Below are 25,187 nucleotides of genomic sequence, written 5' to 3'. Positions count from 1 at the left end.
ACATAATAACTTTGATCCTGGAACGGTACAAACAATCATTTTTAACGGTATTGTACTATAGACACATAAAGAAATATAAGTGAAGATAAATCAGTACTTAAGTCAGCCAGCCATATACGGTCAATTATTCTCACGTTTCTGCAGCGCAAACGGCAGCGAAGACGTTTCATAAGTCAAGCCGTCATGCACGCAGCGACCAATACACGATTAGTTATAGTCGTGGGTGCTGCAGAAACGTGAATAATTGATCGTCAATGGCGTGCATTATAGAAAATCTTTGAACCATCTAATCCCTAACTAAAGAAACCGTAGTAAGACATGCCTTATTACTAAACAGAGAGTGATGAGTATTTTGGAAACTAATTTTGTTCTAATAATTTATAAATTTGTATCTAATTATTGTAAGTTGCCTAAATAGACATCATGATCATCATTTGATCATCATTTTTCATCATCATCATTTGCTTACACAGGACAAAAGTTTAGTCAAAATATAAGTTTAGTAATAATATTAAAAGGTTGCAGCGTACTTATTAGGTTTGTTTCTTAACATAATAAAGAAATCAAAATCCCGAGAAAGCGCTAAGTTTGTATATAATGAACAAAAAACTATTACCAACCGTTCCATGCCGGTAGGCGGACTTATAATTTCCCAGTTTTATATTGTGATCTCCTTAACATAATCACAATAATAAGGCCTACAAGAATAAATTATGAACGTGATAATATTAAAGTATATAAATAACCTTCATTCTTATCGCCGCCTCTTGTGACAGTTAATGACTAATGACACATATTTCATACTTGTCAGACTATTGATGTTAGCTTTTTATTCATACATTGCAATTAAGTACTTTTTCTTAACGATGGCTACCTTTTTTTTAATATGTTGCATTGTTCTCAATACCTACAGCTGGTGCGGATTAACATTGACACATGGCTCGAATGATGTTTGTACTGTGTTTGTTTGGTTGTTTGGTAACCAGGTGTCAAGTTAATGCGCACGACATGTCGAAGTGTTACTTAACGCCTATAACGGCCGCGACCACGACCAGTAACTGGCCGCCGCGCAGCCTGGTCTCAAAAGCTACGTTTGGGATAACTTCGTCGTAACACTCCCGATGGTCCGCGCGGGCTGGGGAGCGTGTAGCGATTAATGAAAACCCCACGACTGATGCACCTCACTTCCCCGCAAGCACGATTTCACACCCGCGTAGTCTTTCCCCCCCGTCGCCCGCATATCATGGGAGTGTCATCAACGAACTTGCCAGATTATAGTGCGCGAGCGTTTCTTAGAAAATATATCTGCGTAGTTTGGTCGCAACAACCAGTCGTGCCGACCTGCTGATGTAGACACGTCCAATTGCGCATTCGTCATTGCGACCACTGGTCGTGGATGTGGTCGCAGTGATCGGTCGCACAGATATTATTATCAATAAAACAGGGTTAGTTTTCTTAAGAAAATATTTAGTGTCATATTGCCAAAATACGACATCACTGTTTACAAGTATTTAAGCAACCTTATCCTACCTTGTTGACAAGATATTGACAATAATTTTGGCGGCCAAAGAATTACGCCACCTATTTTGAAAAGGAAATCAAACTGTTACTTCGGAATGGTATATTCTCAAGGTCATTCTAATTGTAATTTTGACTGACTGACTGATTGGATTATTGACTGATTCATCGCCGTAGGACCAACACAACAAAGTCAAGTCTACTAAATTTGGAATATAGGTTTATTATTGTATGCTATTAACGGTGAACGAAAAGCATCGTAAGGGAATCTGCGTACCAGAGAATTTTCTTAATTCTCTGCGTGTGTGACAATCCGCATTGGGCCAGCGTGGTGGACTATTGGCCCAACCCCTCTCCTCGAGGAGACTCGAGGTCAACAGTAAACTGAATATGGTATGATGATGATTATTGCTATTTAGAATTTAAAATCAAAAATTCTCGCGTTAGTAGTTTAGTACAAAATTAGTTACATCGTTTACGAACAAACCGACAATATCCAATCGTCGCGCATGGAGGACAGTGAAAGAGTGTCCGCATGCATTATGGGAAATGAGGAGGCTAGAGAGCGCGGGAATTTGGCCGGCCGATGACCCAAATAAGCGGGTTGACATTGATCGACGATGTTCGATACACTTATATAAAACATTCATATATAACAACGCATGGCACTCGGAACTAGGCGGTTCGTTGATCCTGCCTGTTTTTTTTTTTAATGCGGCACACAGGCGTCGCGTCTAGCCGCGGAGATATTATGACTCATTTGTGTCTGTGTTTATGCGAGCTGGTTCAGTTAATGATACAGTTAAACACGAAATATTTGGTAACACATTAAAACACATAGCAATCACTAATAAAGCGTATACTGGGGTTGCCTAGTTAGAGATAGCTTATAGCAATAAGGTCGCCTTTTCATGTCAATTTCTAATTTATGAACTTCAGAGGTATTGTAGACACTAACAAGTAAGGTACTCGCACAGTATTTCAATGAACGCAATCAGGATCAGTAGTTTTTGAGAAAATCAATTCACAAACACACGTACATAGATACAGATCTCTTTTGGTAATTGGCAATTTACCAATATTAAAAATGTGTTGCCATTACAAAGTGTACACATAGGCCCTTAAAAGAAAATCGTGAAGGTTAAGGTCGCCTTAAGGAAAACTCGTGTTTTTGGATTTATTTACCACGATGTTTCTTACCCTTTCGCGAAGGTATTTTTTATACATTACAGATGCTATATTTGCTGAAAATTATAAAAGAATAATTGTTAAATATTTTATTTTTAATTATTATTACTTATTGATTGGGGTTGGTTATGTGATAGAAGTCTCATACATTGTTAACCGCTTGTGTAGGTACGTCATAATCCGCGGAGTGGGTATTAAACTAATTTTTATGTCGTAGATCATATTATAGCTTGGAACTTTTGTCACTAGCGGGCGCCCGCAGCTCCGTTTGCGTGAAATTCTATTTTTCACCAATCCTGCGGGAATAGTGGGTGTTCTCGAATAAAACATACCCGGATATTCAATTTATATCTATACCAACAAAACCGGTGCATTTGTGGAAGTCCAATATTTGTTGAATAAAGATTTTTAAGAATTATGTCTATATTAAAATGTTGGTCGCGGCTTCTCTCATGTCTTAAAGTTACATTTTTCTAAATACGTATGTTCATTTCCATACGCGGTGAAGGATGTATAAATTTCATGATGATCGATTGTGTCGTCCAATCATAACAAATAAACAAACATCGCATCCGTATTTACAATATTATTTGGGAGATACGGTAGCTCAGAACGACCGACGCATCCGAGATATGTGACGTCATTGAAAGCCACAGTATCCGTCGCTCTGGCGGCCGCCGCCGTTACGTAAGCCGCATAGCGACCAATAACAATATCGGGGCCTGCATACCGCTCGCAGCGTGGCGGAAGTGTCGCATATCGACGCGGCCGAACGATAACCCAAATTTCTGGCTGCGACCTACATACTTACAGTAGCTACATTTGACAGTGCATGCAGTACGAGCGACAGGTCCGCGCGCTCGGCCGGTATCTAAGGTCAGTGCTGGCGACGCATCACCGGCGCTGGTGCGGCGGCGGCGGCGGGCCAGTGACCGCGGCACGTGGCGAGATGAGCGCGTCGGGCCGGGGAGAGACGCGGCCGGCGCGCGGCGGCTGTCATTGATTTTCCCCGTCCCCCCGCCGCCGAGGCTGCCACCCTCCCCCGCCGCGTCTCACCCACTTCCAGCGCCCGATAACGAGGTTAACGGGCGACGTGAGCGTCTCCTAAACTTTAATTATACCCGTACACCCGTCGTGCATGTTTAACCCGGCCTCTATTCAGCGTTTTGTTTGCAGCGCACCTGATAGCGGGACGTGATCCACTGTTCGGCCGGCGGTGCCGCCAGCGGATCCGCTGCGTCGCGGCCTGAGCGTGCGGCTACGTCAACTTTGTGAATTTATTATAAACATTCGCTATTGAGCCCGTGTGCTTCTTAATGTTTCAGGTACAGCACCCTCGTTGCTAGGCATCTCCAGCCAAGACAAGGGAAATAAATCCAGTTGCTAACTAAAAATTACATCTCTCTCTCTCCAGTCGGTCCCTAATGACTGAGGATCGTGATCAGCATGGCGAGTCATCTTTTGGTATACAATGCTCCTCCATCGTGTACGGTCGCTGGCCATTTGGACGGCACTGTAAAAGGTGCGGGCTCCTGTTTCCTTGTGAAGATCCGACCATCGGGTTGGAGATCTACCTCGTGGCCGTTTGCCTTCCACATTTCCCACCACAATAATTTTCTCCAAGTTGTCGTTACCATAAAAATGACATAGCAACACTATATCTCTCAAACAAGACGCCATCCTCACATATGGGTGATGAGTCAAAACAACTCTTTTATACGTTTGGTAAGCCCAGAACGTCTATTTACGAAGCGGTAAGAGATTCAACGTCGCATTGCGCAGTTAGGATTTCAATATGATCGAGAATCGGAGTCCAATTCTGCGATTAGTATCAATTCTGTAGAATATGACTAATTCCAAATCAATATTTACGAGCTGAACATGACGCACGGCATCTCGTAACCGGCTCCGTGCGCCGGCCTCGACTCGTGTATCGTATTATTACCAACTTATCATAATTCTAAATTAAACGGTGTACTGGGATGCCAGTATATCATTTTCCATTTATTACTTGAGCAAGGTGATTTATCGTAATCAACCGCTCGAAATTATTGAAACATCACTAAGCGACGATATTGTTTAGTTTATAAACTTTCGAGGGATTTCGGATATCCCGCTTACTATGATACGAGGCGCTGGAATATCCCAACATGTTGATATTCCTGGTAAATCTCACAGCCATTTTCTTTCTATACATTTGCTGTAAGCAAATAACACACTCACTCGCCAGTTAAAAAAAAGTAAGTTGTTATTGAAACTGACTTTAATTCAGTTAATAATATATATACTTTACGTTTTGACGGCCTCTGTGGCGCAGTTGTATGCGCGGTGTATTTACAAGACGGAGGTCCTGGGTTCGATCGCCGGCTACGAACGCTAAATTGCTTGGTGATACGTCTTTGCCGGAAAGGGTGGTAACTAGCCCGGCGAAAGCCTTCCACGAGCTAGACCTGGACCAATTATGAATACCTCAATGGGCCCAGCCGGCGATTGAACCCAGGACCTCCGTCTTGTAAATCCACCGCGCATACCACTGCGCCACGGAGGCCGTTATACAAACTGTCTTCTTGAATACAGATTTATAATTATAGTTAGTCCTCAAGAGTAAGCAGTGCATTTTGCATCTATGAATTGCACGTCACTGCCTGAAGGGCAGTGTACTGACGTGCACAAGGTTTTTAACCAGGGTATGCATTATACGTACAAATTGTAAAACTCCTTTACCACTGTACATTTGCACCTATGAAAGGTAAGCCACTGGTTGTGACCTAAGGTACAGAAGATGGCCATTGTAAGAATCAGGAAAGAGCATGTAAGCTCCATCACAGAGACCTCTCTTCATCTGATACTAAAATAAAAATAAAGAATCCCCATACGACATGGGACACAACACATGGGTTTATGGTCAATAAATCCCATAGTGCGCCAGTCAGCAGTGCGGTCGCGTGCCAAACAACTATAAGGCCTCATTCGCACGAGAGTTAAAAAAGCGATGCGTTAAAACCCAGTGTTGGCAGGAGTAGCGCATAATATGAAGTTAAATGAAGGTCTATTTCTAACGCCTAAAACAAAAATGAAAATGCAATAATGCTCGATAAAAAAGCGTCGTGTTCTAAAAACGCTGTTGTGTGAAGATATACCTGGGAATGCATTTGTTGTGTTTGAACGCATTTTTAACGCCCGTTAAAAATGTCTCGTGCGAATGAGGGCTAACAGCAATGTACTATTGCATCACCGCGCGAAAAGCTCGCGTCTTACGTATGAGCGGTATCATTCTCCCCGAGATGTAGAGCCGCTGGATGAGTCTGTTACGTCACATCTTTATTGTACTTTGGCTGGTGGGAGGCTTCGGCCGTGGCTAGTTACCACTCTACCGACAAAGACGTGCCGCCAAGCGATTTAGCGTTCCGGTACGATGTCGTGTAGAAACCGAAAGGGGTTTGGATTGTCATCCTGCTCCTAACAAGTTACTCCGCTTCCTTCTTAGACTGCATCATCACTTACCATCAGGTGAGATTGTAATCAAGGGTTAACTTGCACAATTTGGCACGTATGATTTTTGTATCGATTTCACAAAAGATGTTTTATTTAAATGTCATTTAAAATATTGTTTTTTTTTTTTTAATTTTTAACAATAGTAAGAAAATAAACTATTCAGAATTAATTCGATTTCAAAGATTATCTATAGTAACATTTATTTACTTTTAGTTTAAACAATATTCTTCTAAAAATATAAATAGATATTTTGAAAACAGTATTGAAAGTTTGTTAAACTTCACAGAATACTGTGTGTATTGTACAAAATAGCAATTTTCATACTAGATAAAAGATGGTCGCGTTTACAACGTTTTACTCATTTCCTTAAGATTTTATTAAGCATCGTAATAATATACTCATTTAAACCTAAAGACACTCGCATCTTTGCCGTAGTCATGCAGTTGAAATATATCACGTGTATAGGCACAGAAAACATATGTACAAGTATATAGGTTTCTTTTTTTATTAGTAGGTAACTCGGTATACACCTAGCCACTAAATACCTACCCTAATCTGTTTACAAGCTGTATACGTCGCGTCGGCAACTCAGGCGGTCTATTGAGCTCAAACGAGAATATAATAAAGACTGTACGAGCAAGATGGATCTTTTCACGTGTGTACCGGTCGAACTTAACTAAATGCGAAATGATTTGGATGAAAAATTATGACCTCTGCTGCGGCCTTTTTTGAGCATTTGAACTCTATTCAGAACAGCCATTGACAATCAATTATTCTCACGTTTCTGCAGCGCAAACGGCATCGAAGACGTTCTATAAGTCGAGCAGTCATGCTCGCAGCGACCAATACACGATCAATTATAATAGAAATGTGAGTATAATTGATTGTCAATGGCGTGCGTTAGGTTTTTCATTTCTAAATAACGCATAATTTTACCTAATTTTAGAAAAGCATTTAGTGTTTGTTTGATTATAATGTTAAGATAATACTAAAGCTAGCCACTCACTGTCTCCTTTGACTTTCTCGTTGGTCCAGTGGTTAGCCTATGGTCCATTTCGTATTGGAGCAGCGCCGTGAGTCTAATGGTAGGCGTCTACTGATCCGCATCGTACAGATCGCACAAATCTACCGTAAAATTAAAAAACCGTTTGATGCGATGCGTCCGATGCGGATCTGTGGACGCCTACCATAAAGCACCATATCCTACAGGGAGGGAGGCCTAGCCCTGTAGTCTGTCGTTTAAAAGGATCGATAACAATAAAATAAAAAACAAATCATGTTATTAATTTGACAATGTGTTACTAATATTGAATAGTTATAATAAATATAAGCAGATGTTATTTCGTGAAAGTTCATAATAAATAGTGAATTTTGCTAGTCTTCGTAAAACCAGGCGAAACTAAGCGACAATGCAACCCAAAGCAGACCATAACCCCTAGGGCTCCACGTTTAATTCTGAAACCGGTGCATCCTTATGACAAGTTGTTTACATTACAACGTTCAATTGCTAAAAGTCAAAAGAGCATATTGGCCAAGTCACTGACCACCATATTGACCAACGTGAAGAGGGTATTGACCAACGAACTGGCAACGTCTCCTAACTATAAACTATCTCCCTGCTCATCTTTGTACATCAAGCGGTTTTCGACATTTGGTGAAGAGTGACCTTTCGTTGTATTACGTTTCAATTTAGACTACAACGTTCAATTGCTAAAAGTTAAAAGTAGAGGAATTATAAGATCAAAATACTAAAGGCAAATGTAAAATACTGAGAAGAACAATTATAAAGGAAACAGAAACATCACCAAACAGTGTCGCATCCAGTGCAGTCGTAACTCGACACACGCAGTGTTCTTCCGTTGCCGGTTATTCAATTACGGGAGGCGGCCAATGAAACGAACACCATTGCACATCCAAATTATTTTCGTCGGCTCTCTTCCGGCTGTCGCGTTCAGCGGGTTAAAGCAATCCGCTAATTCTGTCCTAATATACTTGTAATGCCCGCTACGCCGTAGCCTGCCGACAAATACGCTGGCCAATAAGTTGGCCAATATTGGAGGCGCAGGGCAACTTGAAGAGCGTATTAGCCACCATGTTGACCAACGTGAAGAGCGTATTGGCCAACGCACTGCTCATCATGTTGGCCAACGTGAAAAGCGTATTGGCCAACTCACTGACCATCATTTTGACCAACGTGAAGAGCATATTGGCCAAGGCACTGGCCACAATATTGGCCAACGTGAAAAGCGTATTGGCCAAGGCACAGGCCACCATGTTGACCAACGTGAAGAGAGTATTGTCCAACGTACTGGCAACGTCTACTAACTATAAACTCCCTGCTCATCTTTGTACGTCAAGCGGTTTTCGATGTTTAGTGAAGAGTGACCTTTCGTTTTATTTATTTTAGTAAATGTGTAGATACATAAATAAATAAAACGAATTCTGTGTGGACAAAGTCTGAGATAGCAGGTAGGTATATTTAGTTTATCGCATATACAACGACGATTTAATTTAGACGAACTCCTGAACATAAACTGATATAAAGCTGAAAGCTCGTGTAGCTTCCACCCAGACACGTGTAATGTGTATGAATGGGATCATTTCATCAAAAGGTTTAAGCTTAAAGCTTTGATGCAAGTGGGTGTTTATTGAGTGTATTCCGTCACCGTGACATCACCGGGCCGCATCTATGACGTAAACGATTCAATCATCGCCTCTCGATCATTGGACGTCAGCTCGTTTGAAGGTATCGATCTCTCGATGTAGTACCCGGCATAAGAAATGTAGTACCCGGCATAAGAAATGTATACCCTCATCTGTTATTTAATTGGGATAAGAAATAAATGATAGCAAACATTCAGTGACACATTGTACATAGGTTGCCTAGTTAAATTACAGCCGAATAGTATTGAATGATATATATTTTTTTAATTTATTTAATCTTCTTCCCTCATTGGTTAATTAAAAAAAATCGTACACTAATTAATAGATTATACCTAAAAGAATTAAAAAAAGTAAAGGTTGCCTGCTTTCACACTGCAACTATGGGGTTTTTAGATATAAATATTTAAGTAATGTTATTTACATACACTCATCAGTTATTTAGTCGTCTAATATGTCAAATGGAAGCTTCTTTTATGCTTAATTTAACTGCCCTTGAACTCTTCATGGTTTCCTAGATTTTGTATAAAAAAATGTGTTTGGTCGCAATTTAACTAGGCAACCTATTTACCGGAAAGCACAGTGTGACCTCCCACTGGGGTGACCGAGGATATTGTGTTGTTTGTGCATCCATTGATTAACTATTTTATTATTCGAAAGATATAGTAAATCTGAAAGATATTTTTTAATTTTTCCAACATATCAAACCAGGATAAACCAAGGTTAAGGTTCACAGTACTGTGTACACACGTATGTTTCATCTAAAGGAATATTGGAATGCATAAATAATACAACTTACAGTGAAGTACTAAACCATTAAAATCTGAGAACATCGGCTCTAAATTAGACACAGAAATAAAATGTTAGCACCGTACAGTGATGCACCTATAGTCTATACATTACGAGAGCTCGGCTCTATGTTATGCATAGACTGCAAATGGAAGCCCATTCCAAAGCGGTTTACACGTTATTGTACGACGTCGCCTCATCAGGGCCAGAGATTTGTTTCGGAACGACGAACTCGACGCAGGAATCCCCAAAAAGCTAATACGGGTGCACGCTAATTAATTTTTCATGGCGGGGCCCGGCGCGGCGGCGGGCGGCGGTCGCGACGGACGCTAGATCACGTCGCAGCATCAATTAAGGCGGCGGAACTGCGCAAGTTTACATCATTAACACCATAAAAAGACAGTTATTGCGAGAAAATTTGCGCAATCAATTAGGAGTTTTAAGAGGGGTTGGGGTGGATGCGTGCAGAGTGCAGCGGCGACGGCGGCGCGACGGGCGCGCGGGGGGCGGGCGGCGCGCGCATCTGTGTGCATTCGGCATATTTACCCCGATAGTGGGCGGGCGGGTTCACTGACCCGACCCAATGCAAGGCCCGCGTACGTAGGCCGCGACGCACACGCCGTTTCATTAGTGCCACCGCACCGCACACCCATGCAAAAAGCTAACACTGTGCGTCAAGTGGGCACGCACGCTTTTTTAATCATCTGCCGGATACCGACGGCTTAGATTAGCTCGCGGCGTCCCGGCGGCGACTCGGACCCGCGTCGCCCCACATCGATCCCGAGTTTATTTCCGACACTACTCTCGGTGGCCGATTTAAAATTTATAACAAACTAAAATCGGATAGGTACGAGCACACTTCAATACAAACAATTTAGCGGCTTTTGCAAAGCGCTACTTTCGATCGACGCGTCGATATGTATAGGGGATGTTTACACAAAAGTACAGCGAAAGCTGCACATTTGGAGGGTTGAATGCATGGACATGTAATTACATATCAAAACGTATACGGAAAATGCACCACGGGAGTCATAATTATACCGCAGCATTCATAAATCCAGTGATTAAAGTAGACAGACACATTCACGGCTGTAAGTATAAACCGAGGTATACTTATGCAAAACCTCCCTTGCAGTGGGCGAATGGTCGGATGCAATGCCATAACCTACCCCAAGCTTTCCCCTCGTTGAGGCAGGTCAGGGCAGACGCTTTTGAAGGGCATTTACATAATAACCAGGCGTATAGTATTTACAAATTGCTATTCATTAATGACACGCGTCGACTGTATACCTCTATGTTACATATAAAAACGTGGCGTCCCCTATTTTTTAATACCATTACCGGCCATTGAAATTGTAAACAATCAGGCAATCGATACTGCAACAATTTGTATATTTTGTAATACGTATATAATTAGTATGATGATTAGTCAATGTAAAACTACAGGACCGATCTATGGTGATTATTAATTAATCAAAGCTTGGTAAATAGAAGGACATTCAAACACCCCGAATGTCGACCCGTCGCGCGTCGCGCCAACACCACGTGTCTCGTGCGACATCACCCAACCCCACGCGACAGCAATTTGTTTATGCCAACTGCAGGTGCAGGGGTGTAGGCTAGAGGTGCAACGGTCTTCATTCTCTGCTTTATGCCCAACTGTTTCTGGACGTACATAGTTTTAGTATTTAAAGTTTACATCTTGATCCTATTCCTATAATTTAAGTAATTAACTTAAATTATACTATATACTAAAACTTTGTACGTCCAGAAACAGTTGGGCATAAAGCAGAGAATGAAGACCGTAGCCTAAAGTAAAGTAAAGTAAATCTATAATGATGACCAAATAATTATTGTTTGAAGCGATATTTCGTAAATAATTGTTTCCGTAACTATTCGGATTAAGTCTAACCTTATCTGACCAAATCTAAGTAGGTAGGACTTTCCAGATTTTTATAACGAGGTAGAGGTTCCATTTCTATAACTGCAAGACACCTAGTAGAGTGCAAAATGGTGCCTACTGTTAGAGACAAAAACAATCTAATAATACATTATTTACAAAAAAAAACAAACAGCGTATCTGCTTCGAGACACAAACGACGTATTCAAATCAAAATCCCAAAGAGTCGAATAACGCACTAGAAGCGCGGCAGCCGGCGGGTAGGTAGGTACCTACTCTTCGATTGCATCTTGAGCACAATGCAAGAGAGACCTTTAGCGAAATAATAGCGTCTCTGCGCCTACAGAACACTCGGCCCCGGAAACTGAACTTAATCGGATTTGTCGCACTGTTACTGTGAACAAAGTACCTATTGATCAAACGGAGACAGCGCGAGCTAAACAAATATGCACCTATTTAAATTTTGGCAGTATGAAAGCTTTCGATGTTCAAAATTAAAATGATATTTATGTTCATTTAAAAATTTGCAGACAGAATAAGGATCGTGCATTTTACTTGCAACTAGACGTTCATGTTTACTGTGCGTTGATATTGTCAATCTATAATAATATTTTCTTATATTATATCTAAATTATGGGCCTCATAAGAAGGCTCAAACCTTTTTAACGTCCGTTAAAAAACTCTCGTGCGAAGAGTCACACAGCGGGCGATGGAACTAGTGTATTGAGTGTTTCTGTGTGATCGAATTAGAAATGAGGAGATCCGCAGAAGAACCAAAGTCTATATAATATAGCTTAACGTGACAATGGGCGGGGCACATAGTTCGAAGAGCCGATGGACGTTAGGGTCCCAAGGTGCTGGAATGACGACCCCGCACTAGAAAGCGCAGTGTTGGTCGACCTCCCACCAGGTGACTGACGACTTCAAGCGAGTCGCAGGGATTCGCTGGATGCAACCTCAGGCTCAGAATCGTGATTTGATTTGGAAGTCTCTACAAAAAGGCCTATGTCCTGCAATGGACGTCCATCGGCTGGATAATAATGATGATGATATTATATCTGTATTTGTAGACGCACTCGCACTCCTTCGTAATTGCTCGAGCGATATTAACGTTTTTTTTTTGTACATTTGGTAGGTATGCGAATCGGAAAGAAGTGCCCACATATTTTTTACCATCTTTCCCACCCACTCTCCATTTCTAGCAGCAATTTTAGTATTTTTTATGAAATAAATTTATATGGCTAAACAACGATCGGTTACTACCTATTAATACCAATACTTAGTAATATTACAAAGAGCTAAAGTTTGTCAGATTGTAGCAGACAATTTCTGGATCTACTAAACAGATTCTTTCATGTTATTTGTGAGTATCATAGGCTATCATTTTATCCCCGTATTCCCACGGGAACGGGAACAAAGTGGGCGAAACCGTAGGGCATGTTTCTATTAGTTTTATGCTGATAATATTGTTATCGTAACATATATCTGTTAAAAACTCAACAAGTATGCAATATTTATTAAATCATTCGCATGTGCCACATCACTTGACGGGGAAATAATGCATTTAAACAAGTGCATTACACGCGTAGCAACCATACTATTGAAGGATAATTGTTTGCATTACAATAATCATGTTATAATATATTATTGTAAATAGAAAATTCCACGGCAACAACCTTCACACAATTCTATTATAATAATTTATGTACAAGGTATTATAATTGTATACCTCTCTATCGGCGTTTATTTACAATTCATGAACAAACTTTCAAAGAAAAGAGGAGACGACAATTTAGTGTAACACAGTTTCTGTGACGGACGGGCCGATTTTTTTCGATAAAGAATTATTTTAAGGCAGCTTTGAGCTATTTGGGATCAAGATCGGATAACCCAATCTAAAAATATCAAATAATTGCTCGTTCTATAAATTATTTTTAAACGAGAATTTCTTTTATATTAATATAATCTAAGAAAAAAAACGGCAAAAACGATTTTCATAAAATTTAGTATGCTGGGGGTTACTGGAGCGTAGGTATGCTGAAGGTATAAAGCGCTAGTCATTTCACACCTAATAATATTTATGATTAACTTTTCTTAAATAAATGTAAACAAATTCGATTAATAAGCTTAGAACAATTAGATATAGTTAATATATTTGGAATTTTAAGATGGAAGCGGGTTAACTTGTTAGGAGGAAGATGAAAGTTACACCCCTTTCGGTTTCTACACGACATCGTACCGGAACGCTAGATCGCTTGGCGGTACGTCTTTACGTACTTACGGCTGGTAGGTTAGGCTATAGGCTGTATATATTATCCCCGTACTGCTACGGGAACGAGAACCACGCGGGTGAAACCGCGCGGTGCTAGCTAGTACCGAATAAAGCTGTCATCCAGGTACTATTGAGATGTGATTGAGATAATATAAGTAAGTAATAAGTACTTTTCAAAACCGTGAATCTGAGTTACGAGTTGGAAGGTAGGTTTCTACATGCGTCGGTCAATCATTACTTTATAAGCTCGTATCGCAGACGAATCGATACCATTCGATTAGTCTGATTAAAAAATATCCCTGTTTTCTCTTAGTACTTATAAGTATTGCACTACTTACTTGTAAATATTGTACTGCTTACTTAAGTATTGTAAATTATAATTTCTTCACGCAGTATTTGTGTTTGGTTGTGCTAATTTCAAAAATAGCAGTTTTATGTTCTGCTTTTGTTTAATTGTTCATACCGTTATCATCAAATTAAAGAGTTACCAGAAATGTTATTAAATAAGTAATAATTTATAAAAAAAATCAACTCCAGCACATGAATCTATACTAATATATAAAGCTGAAAAATTTGTTTGTTTGTTTGTTTGATTGAACGCGCTAATCTCAATAACTACTGGATTTTGAACGATTTGAAAAATTCTTTCAGTGTTAGATAACCCATTTATTGAGGAAAGCTATAGTCTATACCTATATTATCCCCGTATTCCTACGGGAACAGGAACCACGCGGGTGAAACTGCGCGGCGTCAGCTAGTGGTTATATATCGCTTGTTTGTCCTACGTTAAGTAAGTTGAAATTTGTTTATTTGGTACGAACTTACTTAGGTTCAATTTGAATTTCATACACATGTTATTGTTTTTTTACAGTTATAAAAGGAAAAGTCGCAAACTAAAATTGAAGTTACGAGGGTTTTAAACGTGCCTCGATACGAGAAGAGCCCATAACAAACTAAGTCAAGGTTTATATTATAGACGTAATACTCCAATCGCGCCCATAACTACGCCGATTTTGATTAAAATTATTTAAATAAAAATCAGTCTAATATTTGCGACATATCTACATATTCATTAACATTTACCATATTATACACGGGTAGATGGAGCCACAGGATTGAACGAGTACAATAATTTCCTATAACCCTTTCAACTGGAATCGCAATAATACAGAATCGTTTGCACAAATAGCGGTTATTGTTACAAAAGCCATTAGAAGAGAAACTACAAGAAACGATATCTTGTATAGTAAGTTTCACGGAAAAAGAGCGCTGGATTCCGACTGCTGGCTTGTGCGATCAAAAATGTATAATGTCAATAATATATGTATAAGTGCTACTGTGCTATTATACTTAAGCCAGGTTTATTACAGTTTATTAACATTAAAAAGTGTTAAATTAGAAGTAAAAAGACATATTTTTTATATGTAACATACAAGGGCACTGAATTCTGTATAGACAAGTCGTTATTACGACTTATACAGAATGATGACGATTGTGAAACCTTCATAAAAATGGTATGGTTACCATCATGCTTCAGACTCCCTAGGGCCTAGAGTAAGGATTTAGTGAGGCTGATAGACGCAATACGTAAAATTGGAATAAATTTCAAAGTTTATTTGTATTAACTGTTGTAGCAAATATCAATCCACTATATAAACTGTTTGTTAACCGTTTTTTAGTTTATTAAATACATTAAAATTAATCCCACATTCGTAACATCTAAGCAACAGTCATAAAAATAGCTCAATGCCCAGCGCTTTTTTTATTTGACACTTACAATATCTACGAGGAGTAGACCAGATAAAATCTTTAGTCCTTAAATTACTTGATAACAAATTTCGTAATCTGAATTTCAGTCCTGGGAGTTTGATAAAAGGCCTATAATATAAAATTACCTTTAAAATTAAGGTTGAAACATAATTTGAACAATAGACGCGACTTGATGTAAGACTCGAAATGAATTCAACAATGTTGACATTTATATTTTATTAAGACAGTATAGTATAAGCTTTTCTAGCAGAATATTGAATTGAATCATTTATACCACCTAGTATGTATACTAGATACATACTAGGTGGTATAAAGATGCAGAAAAAAAAATCCAAGTAAATGAAGGTTCTCCAATAAAGGTACGTTTACACTTACGCATAACACGACTTGCCTTTTAAATGAAGCACTTTCAATTACTTTCATACTTTGTATTTAACTCGTCTCTAAATTTCTTCGTGATATATACGAGTATGAGTAAAATCGAGACAACAAGGAGAAGACGCACGAGTCATAAGCGCCAGCGATTTCAATATACTCGTTCACGCGCGTTACTATTTTAATATTGTTAATGAATGAAGTCAATCTCACAGCTTTATTTTACAGATGGACTACCCTTTATGTATAACATTTTTCATGAAGTTTAGGGTTGAAATTTAATGCTCCGTCTCTCTATATATTTAACGTACTAAATCAACCATTGTTTCCTATTGAGATGAATAGTGAAATGGAGGAATCTTGTACGGTTTTGTCGCAATTAACTATTTAGTTATAGCTGCACTACATTGCGTCCAAATCCGACGACATAAAGAACATGACGATATAAGAAATAGTAGAGCAACTCGCTAAAGACGCTGCGGTTGCGTTGTTATATGTGGAATGAGCCTAACAATCTCCGATCTGCGAGATACAGCTGTCGACCGCGGGTTCCCCTGCACCTGCTCTTAGCAGAGGACAGCAATAAGTAAATCGGCGAATGTATCCGGCGCGCTTCATCGGGCCTCCACCGGGCCCTCGTCGCCCGCTGGCCGGCGTACTCGCACGTAATAACTCTAGAGCGGCCATTAAAAATCATACGCGTTCAAAAAGCCCGCCCTCACCGTGCGCTGCCACTTCAAAGTTTGACCTCGCAATTACTAAAATTGGTTTGATTTACCATTTTAATTGTAACAAAAAGCTTATTTTTTCCACCGGCGTGGACGAGGGCATCGCGCCGAGGCAGTGCAATCTCGACCGAGTGACTTTCGGCCGGAGGGTTCATTAGGGATCGGCGGGGCGAGGCGGCGCGCGGGTCGCGGGTTGGAATTTTGAGCTGTGGCGTCATGTCGTTAAGGCGTAGTTTCTGTCGGAGGTGTCCGTAGGCGCGAGAGGAGAGCACTCGAGGTCGGATGCTGAGAGCGGGGGAGTGGGGTGGCGCGGGCGGGGGATGGGACAAAATCGATATCGTCGGGCGGCGCGCGACGTCTTGCACCCTCCCCGCACCCCTCTAATGAATGAGAGCGAACATAGTCATCTCTGCGGATGGCGGCTCCGGCGATACGGCGTGCCTATTGCCTTCGCCGCCGAGACTACGCAGCGCGTCCGACACGACGCCGACGACAGGCGCTGCGATGCGACATCGTACCTATACCTCTAAACCCTTTGACTTTAGGATACCTTCCTTTTACGTTAACATAACGTCCGTTTATTTACAAATAATTTATTAACTTCCGGTACTTAATAAAGTAAATAAACTTCTCGGAAGTCCAAAACATCAGTAGGCTAAACCTGCCACACACACAGGATATTATGTCGTGAGGGAAATATCGCTCTCTCTTTAGTCCCAACGCAAACGTATAAGACAGCGATATTTCGCTATTATTTATTAGGGCTATTAGTCGATTTGTCTTCACGAGACATGTCGTGGCTCGCATGTTGTCACTCTACTGAAGTCTACTCTCACTGTCACAACATTTGCGTTCCTCTTGTATAGCAAATTTAAAAAAGAAAAGAATAATTAGTATTAGCAATCTATATTAATATAAATATTATAATGAGATTGTCTGTTTATTAATATTATAATGAGATTGTCTGTTTATTTGCATTGAATAGGCTCCGAAACTATAGAAACGATTTGAAAATTCTTCCACTGTTTGGAAGCTACACTATCCCCGTTTTTTGTACCCTTTTATTCCTACGTGAACGGAAACTACGCAGGTGGAACCGCGAGGTTCTCCTAGTATTACAATAAAATTAACCATCCTCTTCAATTTCAAGTTATTTAACACTGCAAAATAAAAGGGCTTAAATAGCATTAGGTAGAATAACCAACACATTACAGGATTTACGCCACTAGCCATTACCGAGACGCCGTGAAGTGTTTTATTTGCAACAAGGTCTTAGCCTTCCAGTCACTTGCAAAAACCGGAAGTGACATTATGGGTAGAAAAGTTGTGGTTTTAAAAGAACTACCACTACGGATATAATTAGATTAAAAAAAAAACTAAACAGAATAAGCTAGTTAGCTAGTATACCGTACTATGTCTATGTACATATCGTAAAACCTTCGCCGCGTGTGCCAGTCTTTTTGTCTGTCTACGATAAACCTTTGCTGAGTTGGTTGTGGGCTCTTCTCGGACCAACGCGCATTTGGTACCCTCGTAAGATTAATTTAGATTTTTGGCGTCATATCAGGCATTAAATCATGACATAACTTGAAGTTTCAGAAGTGCTTGTAAACTAAGCCTAATTGCAAATTTTGATAAATAATTTGTTGAGTTTTAATGTAAAATTTAAATAATATGATAATAATTATTGAAAGTGTCGGAAAAAGTCAATTGAAATATCACCAAAAACGCTGTCTCGAATATTCCTTTTAAATACTTTCAAGAGTAACTTGAAAAAAAAAATATATACCTAGATTTTCTCGCGGACCAAGTCGTGGGTATTCGCTAGTACTAAAGAAATTGCGAGTGATTTGCAGAATTATAGTTGTAATAAAATATAGTGTAGGGTCTTGTCTTCGGAAGATATTTATGCGATCTTCATTCTTCATGATACTAATAAAATTAATGGAAACAGTTCTACTACTACTTACTTCTTACTAATTCATTACGAGAAATTGTCTTCTTGTTTCAATATTTTTTTGTTTTTTTTTATTGACTAGCTCGCAACCACAATTTCGTTAGCCTGGAATGTGTTTTATTTTCTATACATTTTTAAACCAAAAAGGAGGAGGTTCTACGTTCGGCTGTATGTATGTTTTTTTGTTACATATGAACAGAAATTAATAGAGCTTATAATAATGTGTTGAACCAAACTTAGCATATCTATTTGCACCTGTAAAACCAGCATGAAAATCAGTTCCAACATTTTTGGAAAAAGTCTCGACATAAAAAAAACACATTTTTAATTTTTTTTAATATTTTTTTTCATAATTAAGTAGGTATTGTTTAATGCACAAACAGAAACATTTCAATCTAACTTTAATGTGTACATAATGTAATTTATTACTGACCGTAGTAAGTACGGTACCTATTAACAAGGTTTACCTAAATCACAAAGCATAATTTTCAAGTAAACGATTGTTTTTTTTCTTCTTTAAAGTGCACGTTCCGGCCTTGACCGAAACCTTTTAATGCACGAGGAAGTGTCCAAACGGAACGTTAGTCCAACGGCCGGCTCCCCAGTGAGTACGTCAAGCCGTCCGTCTCGGTCATTATCATTAACACCTGTTAATGAAGTTTACCCAAGAGTCGGTAAGCGTCGAAAATCAACAGTCCGAGCCCGCCAAGATGCGTTAACTTAACGGACCATTGTATCTCTAACAATTTATATCCAATTTTATTATAAAAGCTAAAAATACTAAAAAAAAACACTCATATTATATACATAGAATGTTTTTGCCGACTTCGGAAATAGAAACTTGAATTCGGGCAGTACGTAATTGTACGTCCGCGATTTTCTCTAAAAGGTACTTCTGGATCCATGACAAATGTAAAGTCATGGATCAATAGAAAAATAAATTTTACAAAAAAAAATCAAAATCACAAAAATAAAAGAACCACGAGAAAGAACTGTTTGAAAATCTTAAGTATGGGCTATCTAACACTGAAAGACAAAACAAAACAAACAAAAAAAAAATCTAATTTGTTTAAGAATTTATGAGGTAACAAACATTAAAAAAAAATTAAGCGTCGAATTTACAACCTCCTCCATTTGAAGTCAGTTAAAAATATCGTAGCTGGGTGACTGAGCTGTGCTCTTTTCTTTGGTACGTTTTCTTAAAATGTAACCTAAATAGATTAATTCATTGCCAACGAATCTAACTCGATACCAAATTACATGAAAATTGTTGGGGGCCGCGTCCGATATCTATTTATTATCACATTTATGATGGCCAGGCCTCCCTACTTACAGAATAGGGGTATAAAAGTATATCATTAGCTAAAAGAAAACAACTAAATCAAAACACACACCACCAGACCAGACAAGTGCCATTTCAGAGATCATAAATCCAACTCGCAACAATACAAAACGTTGTTTGAATATGTGCAAGCCTAAATAGAAATGAAATCGTCTGGGGAGTCGAACATTAAGCGAAACAAGCACCTCGAGGTACACAACGGAGCCTCATATCTAGACATTAATTAAACAGTAGATAAGTGCATTGCGATTACTACATGCATCGTGATAAATGAAACATTTCGTCTGCTAGTGATAAATAAAACATTTTAGTGGCATTTTTGTGGATTTCACATCTGTAGCGCTAATCTGTAACAATTCTTTCGTATTCATTTCTATCTCTCTTTGTCTAACACTATAGAATGAGAAAGATAGAGATGAATTCGAAACTCGCACTTGCAAGTTATACAAGACATCACTACAGAATAGCACTACTGATATATCTTCATATTATGAAATCAAGAAATTTGGCGACTCTAAGGTAAGTAAGGTACTGCTTACTTACGGTAGGAGAATGGACTGACAAACTTACAGGTTTTACAGTATGGTTACGACGTCTAAAATCACGTTAAATACATTCAACGAACGCTTGAAAAACGCCAGAGTGTAACGTATCTAGCTCTCTGGTCTTCATGATATATCTAAGCAAATATCTTCAAAAAGTAGCACAATTCAAAATTAGCAAAGCCATAAGACCCCAGTGTCGCAATTAAAGCAAGATACAGACTGCGCTAAGATCATCGCAAGATCTTAGACCATATTACTTATGGTGTAAGATCTTGCGATGATCTTAGCGCAGTTTGAATGACTGAAATCACGATAAATACATTCAACGAACGCTTGAAAAACGCCAGTGTGTAATGTCTCCAGCTGTCTAGTCCTTTAGATATAAGCAAATATCTTGAAGACAACTGAAGCACAGTACAAAATCAGCAAATCCGTAAAACCCCCAGTTTCGCAACAAAAGCAACAAACAAACTGCTCTGAGCGTCTTCGCAGAGTCTTAGAACATGAGTTAAGGCGTCTGAAATCACGATAAATACATTCAGCGAACGCTTGAAAAACGCCAGTGTGCAATGTCTCCAGCTCTCTAGTCCTCTAGATATAAGCAAATATCTTGAAGACAACTGTAGCACAGTTCAAAAGCAGCAAATCCTTAAACCCCCAGTTTTGCAACTAAAGAAACAAACAAACTACTCTGAGAGTCTTCGCAGAGTCTTAGAACATGAGTTAAGGCGTCTGAAATCACGGGAAATACATTCAGCGAACGCTTGAAAAACGCCAGTGTGCAATGTCTCCAGCTCTCTAGTCCTCTAGATATAAGCAAATATCTTGAAGACAACTGTAGCACAGTTCAAAAGCAGCAAAACAGACGCAAGACCCCCAGTGTCGCAACTAGCAACTAGAGCAACAAACAAAACTGCTCTGAAAGAGCAAGTGGAGCGCGAACGGATCCCAGGGACGCGATGTAACGAGTTTACAAAAACATCGTTAGGCGACTGTTGGCAATTCTCAAGATTATCGTTATTATTGTTATACGTACATATCCATTGTTGTGCATTGTTGTGTTGGTTGTTGTACCTTTGTTGGATAACTAAGTTAATAAGGATGAACACGGATCCGCTGTGTCTGGGCGAGACAGATGGTGGGAACGCGTGATTCGCTGTGTGACTGACTTGTGAAATATATTAAGCCTTTGATGAATGGATGAATTAACTTTCGTTTCATGTAGGTATATGCTCTATAGAAAAAAATAACAGACGGTAAATTGAAAAAATATACCTTTATGTAAATAAAAAATAAGACCAGTTTATGAATATTTTTTTTCAACAAACGAACAAACTCACTTTTGCATTTAATTGTCAAAAGTTGAGAACAGCCTCCATAGACGACAAAAAAAGAAGCAAGCCAAGATTAGACACACCGATCTATAGAGTTATCATCATCAATTTTTACTCTCGTCCTCAACCCATATTCGGCTCACTGCTGAGCTCAAGTCTCCTCTCAGAATGAGAGGGGTTAGGCCAATAGTCCACCACGCTGGCCCAATGCGGATTGGCAGACTTCACAGACGCAGAGAATTAAGATAATTCTCTGGTATGCAGGTTTCCTCACGATGTTTTCCTTCACCGATTGAGACACGTGATATTTAATTTCTTAAAATGCACACAACTGAAAAGTTGGAGGTGCATGCCCCGGATCGGATTCGAACCCACACCCTCCGGAATCGGAGGCAGAGGTCATATCCACTGGGCTATCACGGCTCAATTTTTACTCTAATACTTCGTATAATAGTGAAAACATATCTAATAGTATAAAATCATTGTATACACAGCACTATACGCCAGCTGTATAACTACAGATATACTGACTGCTATATGTAAGTCGGTGACACGAAAGTACAGGTTTTCACACATCCAAAAAATGTCTAAGGCGCACAGTACACTGCGCGTGCGCCAGTTTCCCCTACCAAAAAGCGTCTAACGTAACGGGGTTAAAGAAGTTTTGACTTCAAACATTAGATTAGATAATTACAACTTCGAGGCATCTGTATACTAACGAACGCAATTGAAACCGTGTTTTAAGTACATCTCTTATCGCCGCGATAACTAATAACACGATAGTGAAAGAAAAACGATAATTATCTAGCGATAACTCGATATCGAGTGGACGTGATCTCGCTGAGGTCAGACGTGGCGATAAGCGCTAAAGCTGTATACCCATAACACGCACATACGCGCCACCCACACACGATCAAGTTTACTGACAAGTCTGCAGGGCACTTTTAAGAATATGAGCAGTGAAAAATATATTGAAATATAGTTATAGGCATTGTTTCGATATTTTTTTCACTGACCTAAGTACACAACATATTTGATCGTATGTGGCTGGCGTTACTTACACATGCACACTTGAAACTGAAAAACAAAAATTACTTAAAAAGTTTTTAAAAAATTATTTTTAATTGGTTTCACCAACGTCTTCGTTCTGTCAAATCCGTTTTTCTTCATTTTTTTCTTTTGATAAAAACCTTCTTTGTAATCTAAAACAAAAATATAAAAAAATAGCCGAATAGGTAGTCTTTCTTGAGTTTAACACTCAGCAGCATTTAGAGAGTCACTTTTATTTACGAGTACATAGATAACATTGATATATCACTTCAATAAATATAATGAAATTCGATACCATCTCGGACGAGGAGAAATCTGTAGCAACACTCCGAATCAACGAGTACAGAGAAAAGAGCAAGGTCCAATCGAGAAACGGTGGTAGGAGGAAACAATCTGTAATCAGTGTACTGTATGTGTACGACGTACGTGTGATCTCGAGTCGCAACTAGATGCGTCGATAAGCACGTGCACTGCGTATCACACTCGATATCACTCGAACACATCGAGACGCCGTCAAAACATCACGCACGCGACGCGCCACTACCGGGTAATTAAATATAAACGCTCAATATAGAGTATTATCAAGCGACGTCAAGGAGGAATCAATGATCAACCAAGAAAAGAAAGAAAAGGATCCTTTCAAACCTACCTCGTTTTCCATTAGTTAGCTCTTACCTACCCATGGTACAGACGTGGAGAGTTGAAGAGTAAGAATATCAATACACACATATACGATTTAACTGAACCGTCGAACAGTTCAGTTAAATCGTATATGTGTGTATTGATATTTCCATTAGACAAAATTGTACAGTTAAAACTGCCCCCGCATTCTGTATAGTAACAGCGTTGTGACATCGTTGGTTTCAATGGAAACATCGTTGTTTGTGATATTTTAATTTTGGCATCCCATACAAATAAAGTTCAAATTCGAATAAGACTTGTAATAGGCGACTATTTCATCGACGAGTGTAAAATAGCGGAATCGCACCCCTGAACATGTGTGGCGCGACTTAGGTTATAATGATGAAAATAATAAACAAAATTTACTCAACAGATAATGAAGGATATTTGAAAATAAAGTAGATAGGTAATATAGTCAGACAATTTTCAGAAGGCATATTTGTTAATGCGTCCAATAACAAATATGCCGCCTGAACTAAATCAAAGTCTGGTAGATAGCTTGGAAGGAAAACGCCTCACCATGATGGTTCGCTACGTTGATATTTTTGTCTAATTCACCATGACAACTCACCAAGCATAAATACCTAAATGTTTTGTTCCTGGCTCCAAAGACTGTTAGTTTTTGGCGATCTTTTACATGTTCATTATGCATGCCAAACTACTAATAGAAACTTCGAGAGGTCAGCCACATATATGCGCCCCCAAGAACATCACACGACTCATCTGTCAAGACCGATGACCCACTGTCACTTCTACGTCGCGATAGAGCGACGGGCGACAAAACAAACGCAATACAGAATCTTCGCCAAAATTTAAAGTCTACACCTTTTTAATGTTCACAATATAGAGTTTTCACTTTTCAAATTATTGTTGTTACGTATTGCTTTTACGTAAAAATGGCCAATATGTTAAAAAAAAAAACAACTTAAAAGCACTTAATTAAAAAAGGTGCAGCAAATGCAACAGATAGACAATATTAGCTACTGCTAAATTGCACCTTTAAATTAAAAAAAAAATTGTATTAATCTCTTGAGAGATTGATAGAAAACATGGATATTGGATTTATTATTAAAACGTTCGCAAGGAGCTGTACGTTTGCGTCAACTCGTTTATTACTAATCGCTGTCGCCGTATTTTACGTCACTCCATTGAATTAACCTGGCGTAGAGAATCCACGGGCATTGTCGCGAACTAAGACGATTTTAGTTGTTTTAGTGATAGACCGGACTAAAGTGAATATTGTTAAAATTACTCTACTTCTTTATTTTAATTACAGAAGGAATTAAGCGCATCCTTTTGTTCAATATTGCCTTTCCCTTCAGTCGTTAAGTCCCCTTAAACATATTATGAGCTAACTTTTGATAGTTTCAAAACCAAAAGTTTAGTCAAAACTTTTGAATTATTCTCTATTAGTATAGTAGCTACTCAACTACTATACGCCATTTAATTGTAATTTGTCAATTTATAGTAAGGCATGCTCCGGTTTCGAAATTAACGTACGTTAAGGGTTTATTGTCAGGTGGCATTGCCGCTTGGATTCGTCGGTTGTTCGTAAAATAATATCAAAAGAAATTAATTATTC

General features: G+C 39.1%; 1 protein-coding gene across 6 annotated transcripts in view; it reads right to left on the bottom strand.

Annotated features, from left to right (window-relative positions):
* Positions 1-25,187, bottom strand: part of LOC112057845 (serine/threonine-protein kinase minibrain) — a 224,103-nt gene that overhangs the window by 24,474 nt on the left and 174,442 nt on the right. The window lies entirely within an intron of this gene.

This window comes from Bicyclus anynana, chromosome 16 (genome assembly GCF_947172395.1).
Source record: "Bicyclus anynana chromosome 16, ilBicAnyn1.1, whole genome shotgun sequence".
Classification (NCBI taxonomy): Eukaryota; Metazoa; Arthropoda; class Insecta; order Lepidoptera; family Nymphalidae; genus Bicyclus; species Bicyclus anynana.
The sequence above is the reverse complement of the archived record's forward strand: the minus strand, read 5'-3'. Positions and strand labels throughout refer to the sequence as shown.